Genomic DNA, 11,110 nt, shown 5'->3' with positions numbered 1-11,110 from the left:
TGTTAGTATGTGGAGAAATTTACTACTTTTCTCTTAATCCACCAGATTGATATGGAAATAATCGTCCTTATAATTATTCAGAAAGGACTTATTCTCGTCGGTTGATGCGCAAGCTAATATGATGAGATCCCTTATCGTCAAATTAAAAAAAAATTAACTAAATTTGAAGAAATTCAATCATAAGAAATTTTAAAATTATTTAATAGTTTTAAAAATCAGTTCCATTCGGCCTAAAAGGCACCGTTGGTTATGTAACATCCGAAGAATGTCCATTTTTCATTGCTAATATTTGTTTATCAAATTCCTTTCAAATGGTCAATTTGTTCATTTCATTGGTAATTTTTTTCTCCACCACTTTGATAGCAAATAATAATTAATAGAATCTGTTGGCAAGAAAGGGTGATGAAATGACTGAGTGTATTGCCAACCATTGCATTACAACGAGTTCTCTCTTACGCCAGGCGCCAGTCCTTGTGCAAACACAAACATACGAGCAGGAAAGCGTTTCCAAGATTCAAGTGGTTCTCTCTTCTGCTACACATGTGAAGATATTGGCACCAGGACTGCTCCCTTATGAACACCAACTTCCATTTGTTACCTTGGTGAACTCACACTCACACCCATGTAGTGCATAATACCGAACCTAGTATATTCATGTTCAGCCATCTCAATATATTATACATCTGGCAAGTTGTTAAACCTTTCATATTGAAATTCAATTATGATCTAAGCCCAAGCTACCGTGAGTCCAATAAACTACCATACTTTTTTTCCTCTAAGTTTAGCTATGCGTCAAATCTAGTTAGTCTTAGAGATCTATGTTATGACTACAAGGGTTCTTATACCTGTATTTTATATAAAAGTACATTTATAATTGAATGTTCAAAGTGTATATAAGATGATTGACATAATCTTTTCATGTCATAAATAATTATTTTCTTATACCTGTATTTTATATAAAAATTCTTTCAATAGCCTACCATATTTCTATCTTATTAATGTTCATAAATGATATGTAAAAGATATTTATTACTTATTAATGACATATAAGAGATATTTGTCTTTTGTTAATGTCATCAAGTAAAAATAACTTTTTTATCCCTCCACTCCATCAAAACGACAAGATTCAAAGAGTATAAATACCTTTTGAACTATCCAATTAAAAGATTCATTTTTTTTCTACTCTCCAAGCGTATGTATCTTAATTCTTAGAGCATTAATAACACAAGAACATGAATAAACACCTTTATTTTGAGTATATTGAATTCTAGTACATCATTACTATCAATACATGCATAAGCTTTTCCATTAAAGGCTTACTCATTGGCGGTTGAAAAGGAGAAATTGAACGATTTATGTTTTGTTTTGCCTCGTCCCAAACAAGTAAGATTATTGGCGGGTGAAAAGGAGGCTATTCCTTCATTTTCTTTGAAACCTAACATTTTCACAAACCAATTAAATTGCACGGGACTTGGCATCATATAGTGATGCAGGTCAGTAGGTGGCTCAGAAAAGCCTTTATAATTCTGAACAATTAGTCTGTGGATGTGGCTTTGTTATCTATAGATCATAAAAAAAAAATCCTAGCAGACTTGTTTATGGATCGATATAACAGAGTTAAGTTAAAAAAAGATATGTTCACTTCAGGGTCAGACCAACAACTTAACATAAAAATGACATAATTTTCTATTCAACCGATAGATTAGACTTAGTTTTTATTAAATGATTCTATAATCTCAGTTTTATAGGAGGCCCGTCTAACTGTAACTAGCCATGGAAGATCCTTAAATTTCTCCCTTTCAAGAACTCACTCGTGGCTCTCTCTGTCACCTTTTTCTGCAATTCAAAATATCTCTCTCGAAACCGAACCTTTCTGCATAGCATTGCTTAATCAAAGCAAAAAAATATCTTTGGCTTTCAACTTGGTATCCCCCTACCGTCGCCTTTCATTGTTGTGTGGTCAAAATGTGGGTATTTGAGTAATGCTCGAATCCTGTTCGATGAAATTCCTCACAGAATATTTCAACACGGCGTGTCCAAATCACAATGCCGTGGTTGTCTCTTAAGGTCAATGATTTCTACAATCGAAAGATTTTTGATGCAGAGATTTTTCCTACGCAATGAACCCCACAATTGAAAAGAAGATTAGAAATGGAGGATGTGAGTTATAGCAGTAATAATTCAACATTTGCATTTTGACTTTGATTATAAGCTTAATTGTGAAGGTAAATATCTTGTGTGCAATTATTTTAGAATACAACTAGACAAGTAACACGCGTTATGTCGTGAGCTTGCCTAATTTTTTTAATGTAAAAGAAGATATCAAGGGAATACAAACATTCCTAAAAACATATAAAAAAGTAAGAAATAGGTCATTAACTCGATTGGATTTAAGAACTTGGCTAATTTAATAACACAAATAAAAAAAAATAACGACATTAAATAAATTGAAAAAAAAATCCAAGAAAACTTGATCCGAGCCTATACAGATTAACATGCAAAATTTATAATCCTTTGTGATACCGAGACAACGCAGTTCAAAGCAAATTTAATAAAATTATGAAACTTCATTATTAAATAACTCAATGTTGAAGAGCGAGATAATTCGTATCATTTTTAAAATTAGTAAAAAATCATATAGAAAGAAAATTAAAAAAATAACAAAGCTCAATTAATCTCCAAATAAATAAATGCTAAATGATGAAACTAAAAAAATATACGCTTAAAAAAAGAAAAAAAAACTAAGCAAACCCGAACGAATCTTCTAAATTTAGATTTATCTCTCAAACTCACAACTTGTGATATCTTATACCTGAGATTAATCAAGAATTTCAATTTTCAACAAATTTAATATTGAATGATGAAACCAGAAAAAATATGGATTTAATACAATTTTCAAAGTAAAAAAAAATTACAATAAAAAGAACGTGAATCAAATCTAATAGGACAAAAAATCTAAAGGTAGAAGAAATCATAAAAAAAATAGTTTTTAAATATCATCTCAAATAAAACAAATAACAATTAGAACAATGAAGACTAAATTTGACGGATGAAAAAACTAGAGAATGAAAATGAAAGAAAAATTTAATTTTATAAATTATTACAAATAAAACAAATAATAATAAAATAAACATGAATCAAATATGAAGGAAAAACAAATTGGATGGCTGCTTTGAAAATATAAAGGGCCAGACACAAAAATCAAATAGGAGAAAAAAAAATATTTAAAAAGGTTGTTGACGCAAAACCGGAGGTTCGTTGACTACACATGTCTCTTGAAAATGAAGGGGCCACCAAAAGGATTTAAATGCCGCTCTAGAAACAACTGTTTGAACACGAACCACCCCTAACGCGCTTCCTATATAGTGCAGCCTCAACCTACTTGCTGATGCGTGCAATGTATGTAATAGCTATTTTTTTCAAATAATATTTATATTTATTTTATTATTAAAATGCTCATCAATCAACTTGATTATTATATAAAAAAAAAACATGTTGAAAAGATGAAAAAACTCCTAGACCGAGTTCAAAAAACTTTGCTTTTAAAAGTGATGATGCCATTATATCATGTTGATAAAATATGAAAAAACCCCTGTGCTCTTATTCAATTCAAAAATGACTAATGTAATGAGGCTCGAGGTTAAGATCATATTATCCTTAAAAGCAAGTTTAATGATTTTTATTTAATAGGTTAAAATAGTAATTTTATTATTGTAATCCATAATGATTTTAATAAATTTTTTTTCAATCTTTTCTTTACTGTATATTAGCATCAGTATATTCATGTCTAAAATGTAGCTACCACGCATGACTTTTCGCATAATGTGTTCAGTTTTCTTGCTAATGATTCAATTCTTTTGAAAAGTACAGGAAATTATTTATTGGTTGCAACTTGCAAGATTTAAAGAGCAACTTGCAAAATTCTTTTGAAAAGTGCATTTGCATCGACTTTTTGTTCTGTAATGATAAGATGTAAGGGCTTTCTGGGCTCAAAATTCTCCATCAAACTTTTGCTCATGCTTGCGGACCTAACCCATTGTCTGAAGTCAATCTTAGCATTACATCCATCCTTTTCCTCTGTATTTGTATCAATAGAGCAGCACTGCCGACCAAATGTTTCTCCATATATTCATGTCTAAAACGGAGCTAGCACGCCTGTTTTTTCTCATAACGTGTTCATTTTTCTTGCTAATCATTCCATTCTTTTGAAGAGTTAAACTTTTTGAAAAGTACAGGGAAAATATTTCTTGGTTGCAGTTCGCAAGATATTAGAGTCCAGTAGTATTAAAATTGTTTGGGGATACTATTTAAAAATGCATTTGCATTGATTTTATGTTCTATAATGATTAACAAAAAAACTAAATGAAATGGGGTTAGATTAAATGTTTATATAAATAGTTAACCGGTTTATTTTTTTAATTTGTTTTATAACATATTCATTTAGTAGCTCAGTTGGTTATTAATTTGATAGCTCATTTAGTACAATCGAGCCTAAGATAACTATTTTTTTTTCAGGGAACATATGAGCTATTATATGTGTTTTTTTCTTAAAAAAAAAAAGAGAAAAGGGTGGATGAAGGCACACAACCCTGCCTTAAGCCTGTGGGCCTAGGATTTTTTTCGTAATAACTTATGATTTTTTTTATTGGTGTTTTGTATTTTGTTTTTGTTTTTTAATATTGAAATTTATTATTTTATATTAAGTTGACTATAAATCAATTTTTATATTTTTTATCATATAATAAAATATATAAAAAAACAAGTTAATCTAATGAAGTTTATAACCATGATTACGGATTTAATGGATTGACTAAAATGAATCTGATATTTTCTTTTTTTTTTTAATTTTTTTTTAGAACAAAATCATCTCAATATAACTTCTACATGATTTCATTTAAAACTTAACCTATCCAAGAGTCAAGTTGGCATTTTTCGAATTTAAACTGTTCTATCACGTTAATTAGAATGCTAACAAAAAATTCTATCGGTCTAGATATTAATTCTTTACAATCCAAAAAACTTTGATCCAAGCCGCTACAAGACCTAAGGGCTTTGTGGGCTCAAGATTCTCCATCAAACGTTTGCTCATGCTTGCGGATCTAGCCCGTTGCCTGAAGTCAATCTTAGCATTACATCCATCCTTTTCCTCTATATTTGTATCAATAGCGCAGCACTGCCAACCATATGTTTCTCAATACTAAAGCTCTAAGTTTGCATTAAAAAATGGAGCGGCCGGGAATGAGTTCATGCATATTGTGGCTGCTTTTTTTGCAAATAATACAACTCTCCATTTCTTTCTCATTACCTACGGGAGGAAATGAGACAGATAGACTGTCCCTGCTTGCACTTAAGAGTCAAATTACAAACGATCCCTTTGGTACGCTGAACTCCTGGAATGAATCCTTGCACTTCTGCGAGTGGTCAGGAGTTATATGTGGAAAGAGGCATCTGAGAGTCGTAGAGATTGACCTACACTCTGCCCAACTGGTGGGCAGCCTATCTCCACACATTGGCAACTTGAGTTTTCTCAGGATACTGAAACTGGAAAACAACAGGTTCAGCCATAACATCCCACAGGAACTGGGTCATTTGTTTCGCCTACGGATGCTGAGTCTTGAGAACAATACATTCGATGGCAAAATCCCAGTCAACATTTCACATTGCTCAAACCTCTTGATCCTCTCTTTGTCGGGCAATAATCTTACTGGCAAACTTCCTATAGAACTTGGATCGTTATCAAAGCTGCAGGTTTTGTTTTTTCAATTTAACTATCTGGTTGGCGGGATACCATCTTCTTTTGGAAATTTATCAGATATTATACAAATTTTTGGGGCGGGGAATAATTTGCAAGGAGGAATCCCCAATAGCATTGGCCAATTGAGAAGTTTAAAATCGATCTCTTTTGGTCGAAATAATATGACTAGAATGATCCCTCCCTCTATATACAATCTTTCTTCTCTCATGCGATTTGCGGTGCCAGTGAACCAACTTCATGGGAATCTTCCTCCTGACTTAGGCCTAACTCTTCCAAACCTTGAAATTCTTCTAATGTCTTTCAACCGTTTCAGTGGGTCAATTCCACCAACGTTCTCCAATGCCTCGACTATTGCTGTTATTGAACTCTCAAACAACAATCTCACTGGGAGAGTTCCCGATTTATCAAGCCTGAGTAAGCTGCGATGGCTGATAGTTGATGTAAATTATCTTGGAAATGGTAATGATGATGACCTAAGTTTTCTCCCTCCCCTGGCAAACAAGACCAGTTTGGAAGAATTGTCTATAAATGATAACAATTTCGGAGGGTTGCTGCCTAAAATAATTAGCAACTTCTCAGAAAACCTGAAGAGAATGACATTCGGAAGAAACCAAATACGTGGAAGTATTCCAAGTGGTATAGGAAATCTCAATGGCCTGGATACTTTGGGTTTGGAGATGAATCAATTGATTGGTGTTATTCCAAATTCTATTGGTAAATTACAAAACTTGGGTGTACTGGCTCTTGGTGGAAACAAAATCTCAGGGAACATTCCATCTTCTATGGGCAATATCACTTCCTTGCTCGAAGTTTATTTATCTGCAAATAACTTACAAGGTAGAATCCCATCAAGTCTTGGAAATTGCCAAAATTTGTTGATATTGCATCTTGATCAAAACAATTTGAGTGGCTCCATACCAAAAGAAGTAATTAGTATTCCATCCTCATCAAGAATTTTAGTTCTATCTGAAAACCAGTTGACAGGTTCCCTTCCCCTGGAAGTGGGTAAGTTGGCGAATCTTGGATATTTCAATCTTTCTCATAACAGGTTATCTGGTGAGATCCCCAGAACACTTGGAAGCTGTGTGAGTTTGGAGTTTTTGTATATGGAGGGGAATCTTTTCCAAGGGCCGATTCCTAAGTCGTTGAGTTCTTTGAGAGCACTTCAAGATCTCAATCTTTCCCACAACAACTTGAGTGGAGAGATTCCCAGGTTTTTTAGAGAATTTAAGTTGCTGACAAGTTTGGATCTTTCATTCAATGACCTTGAAGGTGAGGTTCCTGTACAAGGTGTCTTTGCTAATGCAAGTGGATTTTCAATCTTGGGAAACAAGGAGCTTTGTGGAGGAATACCTCAGCTGAATCTGTCCAGATGCACATCCAAGAAGTCAAAAAAGCTTAAATCTTCTACCAAGCTGAAATTGATAATTGCAATTCCGTGTGGCTTTGTTGGAATTATCTTGCTCATCTCTTACATGCTTCTCTTTCTTGAGAGAAAAGAAAAGTAGGCCAGCTTCAGGCTCCCCATGGGAGAGCACATTTCAGCGAGTAGCCTACGAAGACCTGCTTCAAGCAACCAATGGGTTCTCCCCTGCTAATTTAATTGGTGCGGGTAGTTTTGGATCTGTGTATAAGGGAATCCTCACATCAGATGGAGCAGCTGTTGCAGTGAAAGTATTCAACCTGCTACGTGAAGGAGCATCCAAGAGTTTCATGGCGGAATGTGTAGCCTTGATAAACATGAGGCACCGGAATCTTGTAAAAGTTTTAACAGCGTGTTCTGGCATTGATTTTCAAGGTAATGATTTTAAAGCTCTAGTTTACGAGTTCATGGTGAACGGGAGTCTAGAAGAGTGGTTGCATCCTGTTCAACAATCTGACGAGGCACACGAGAGAAGAGATTTGAGTCTCCTTCAGCGGTTGAACATCGCAATTGACGTGGCTAGTGCACTCGATTATTTGCACAACCATTGCCAGATTGCTATTGTTCATTGCGATCTGAAGCCAAGCAATGTCCTTCTTGATGGTGACTTGACTGCTCATGTTGGTGACTTTGGATTAGCAAGGCTCCTCCCACAAGCTTCCCATCAGCTCTGTTTGGATCAGACAAGCTCCATTGGTTTAAAAGGCACCATTGGCTACGCACCCCCGGGTAATATTAGAATTTTCATTCCATTATTTACCTTTCAGTTTACAATCTTGGTCTGACTTCATTTGATTTACATTGAAAGGTTCAATTTCTCTGCATTATATATGTATATCTAGAGCATGGATTTCCTTCTAAAGACCTACTGGCCATTTCTATGTGACATTAAGTTTGGAATGTTCAACTAAATATTTGACTTCTTACTGTCCATTTCACGACAAGTATTTGCAACCATTTTATCTGAACTGCAGAGTATGGACTTGGAAGCGAGGTGTCGCCTTATGGGGACGTGTACAGCTATGGCATCCTATTATTGGAGGTGTTTACAGGAAGGAGACCTACGGATGGCTTGTTTGAAGACGGGCTGAACCTGCATAACTTTGCTAAAACGGCTTTGCCAATCTCTTTGGCCGAAGTGTTGGACCCAGTACTTGTAACAGAAGCTGAGGAAACGAGCGGCGATGCCTCTCGTAGGATGAGCCATATTGGAAATCATATGGAGTGTCTTGCTGCTATTGTCAAGGTTGGAGTGGCCTGTTCTGCAGAATTCCCTAGAGAACGCATGGAAATTAGCAGTGTTGCAGTTGAACTGCGTCGAATCAGGCACATTCTTCTGGGACCTCAGACTCATGGGAAGCGCTAAATTATTGCTGCACCAGAAGGTAAATTTCCATCATTTGATTAGTACCTGGACAAGTAGAAAGGATGGCAGTCAGGAGACAACCCTGTACTGCACTTTCTCGTTTCTGAGAGCTTCATGTTACTCTCACAAAATACAAGCATATATGGGCATGTCTATCTCTTACAAGCTGAACTTTCTGCTTACACAGCATAAATAAGTTGCAAGCATCTAAGAGAACATTTACAGATGGTCCATTAATTTGTCAATATTAACTATGCCAAGAAATAATTAATGTATTGCAGGTCTGTGATCAGGAGGTCAGAGTGCCGATGAAATACTTGAGGATCCAAAGGAGAATAGACGCCAACATCTAAATAGTTGAAGAATTGGAATAAGACTTCCCTCGTGTTGTCGCATGAACTTGTTTCAAGTTTCAATATGTCACTGCCTGCTTTCAGTATAGAGTGCCTTGATGGTATGTTAGTCTTTCCAGCATATTTGTAGATGAATTATGCTAGTGTTTCGATTAATTTAAGGATGGAATATGTAGTGGTTGAGACAAGTTTTTAGTTTTAAATCATCTGGCAATAGCAGCAGGAGAAGCATTCTCATAATTCAGGTAACTAAATTTAAAGATCTAAATAAGGATGATGGATTTAAAAATTACAAGACATCATCATCATCAAATAATTGTTTTTTTTACCTTAACTGAAACAGTAAGAGCATATGACTGATGGCGGCTCGAGCTTTATAGCATCAACAGCCCAGCCTAAAACATGCCAAGGCAAGGAACATGAAACTAACCTCTTATAAAACCTCAAAAACGCCCCTGTTTTTGTATCAATTTGACAAACTGTGCCGTATAAAAACAATTTGGTCAAAATTTACCATGTGTTTGTAAGTTTTAGTTAATTAAACCAACTGGGCCAAATTGCATTAAATTGGAAGATTAATACCAATTAAAAATCTTTGAAGATGTTTAATAAATTAAAAGATCCATTTTTTAAGAAAATAAATATTTCTGAAAATCTTATTAAATGAAAATTTCTAACTTTTTTTTAAAAGAATGAATTATAAAATATTAATTAATATTTCTTTGAAGGCATTCAATCAAAAGAATTTAAAAAATATTTAAGAGTTTTTTTAAATAATATAAACTTTTGATAATTTTCAAGAAATCAAAAATATATTTTTTTCAGAATTGAGAAAATATTTGGGAAATGCTCAACCATCAAAATATAATTAAAACATCGATACTAAGTTAAGAAATAAAAAATATACGAGAAACCTCTTAATTAAAAACTTTAAGTCTTAATTTATTTAGCATAAGTTTATTGTAAATTATTTTCACTTAAATCAATTGAAAGTTCATATCGTAAGCTCCATTTTAAGATTTGTATTGAATAATTTTTTAGATGAGATATAAAAGTAAGAAAAACATCTCTTATACTTGATTAATTCACATTAAGGTTCTTCGAGTTGTTCAGTTTTATGCTAGTATAGAAGTTGAATTAATATATTATTTGAATCCTAATCATTTTTCAATTCAATTTTTCCTGCAATAAAATTACAAAATAAATGTTGTAGTAATATTTATTTCAAAAATTGAGAGTAATTAAGAATTTAAATTAAATATTTCATATTTCATATTTTAATTTATTATTTTAGTTTTAGGATAGGAAGTTTATAATAAATCTTATTTTATCAAAAAATCATACATTGATATTGCGAGGTTAGAGAAAAAAATAAAATGCTATAAAAATTATACAAGTTTTGGTTTAAGCATTTTTATAGGTGTAGATTTATTACTATTATTATTTAAACACAGCATGAACAATAAAAATATATGTGATTATAATAATTATGACAACTTATAAATTAGATTGTAATAAGATAATTAAATTATTAAATAATTGATTATACACGAGTAGTCTAAAGACTAAAATTGTGTTCCTCCACTACACGGGGAGATACAACTGGCAGAGAGACAACGAAACGCACATGCATGCATTTCTAATATTGTTTGAGAATTTTAACATTACTCGGGGGCGGGGCGGGGCGGGGCGGGGCATACGCACACAACTACCTTGAACTGGCGAATTTAATTAGCATTGATCTGTACCTGGTTTTTGAGAGAATCTTCAAGCTCTCATTAAAACGAAGCAGGTAAATCGCATAGGATAGAGGCATGGCAATTGGTTTGATGTTGCTCTATCCATGTCTTGCATTTGCTGCTCTGGTCTTGCACAAGTACAATGGGCATTATTTTTTGAAGGCATAGCTACCTAACCAACAATATCACATATTAGCATTTATAATAATTTTACTTGATTTGTATCAAATAACCGCCCAGTTTAAGAGAAAATTAAAACCGTAAGGTGAGAAGTAGTGCTGAAGGCAAAAACATGCTGCTGAAGCAGCTTGATCAGTACCGACAACAACGCTCTTAGCCACCATCATTTGTATCATTGGTAGGCAGACTACTTTGTTAAATCTATGGTACTGGAAGCTTGAGTACCCTGTACTTTAGTTTTTACATTCATAAGCAGCAGGTGCCTGCAGGGCACTCCTTTGGACCATCAAAATA

At 33.7% G+C, this 11,110-nt stretch overlaps 1 pseudogene; it reads left to right on the top strand.

Moving 5' to 3' along the window:
• Positions 1-5,223: 5,223 nt before the first annotated feature.
• On the top strand, positions 5,224-8,544 carry LOC133704568 (probable LRR receptor-like serine/threonine-protein kinase At3g47570; annotated as a pseudogene).
• The last annotated feature ends 2,566 nt before the right edge of the window (positions 8,545-11,110 follow it).

The sequence above is a fragment of the Populus nigra genome, chromosome 10 (assembly GCF_951802175.1).
Source record: "Populus nigra chromosome 10, ddPopNigr1.1, whole genome shotgun sequence".
In the NCBI taxonomy this organism is placed as follows: domain Eukaryota; kingdom Viridiplantae; phylum Streptophyta; class Magnoliopsida; order Malpighiales; family Salicaceae; genus Populus; species Populus nigra.
Note: the sequence above shows the minus strand (reverse complement) of the source record. Positions and strands in the feature narration are given on the sequence as shown.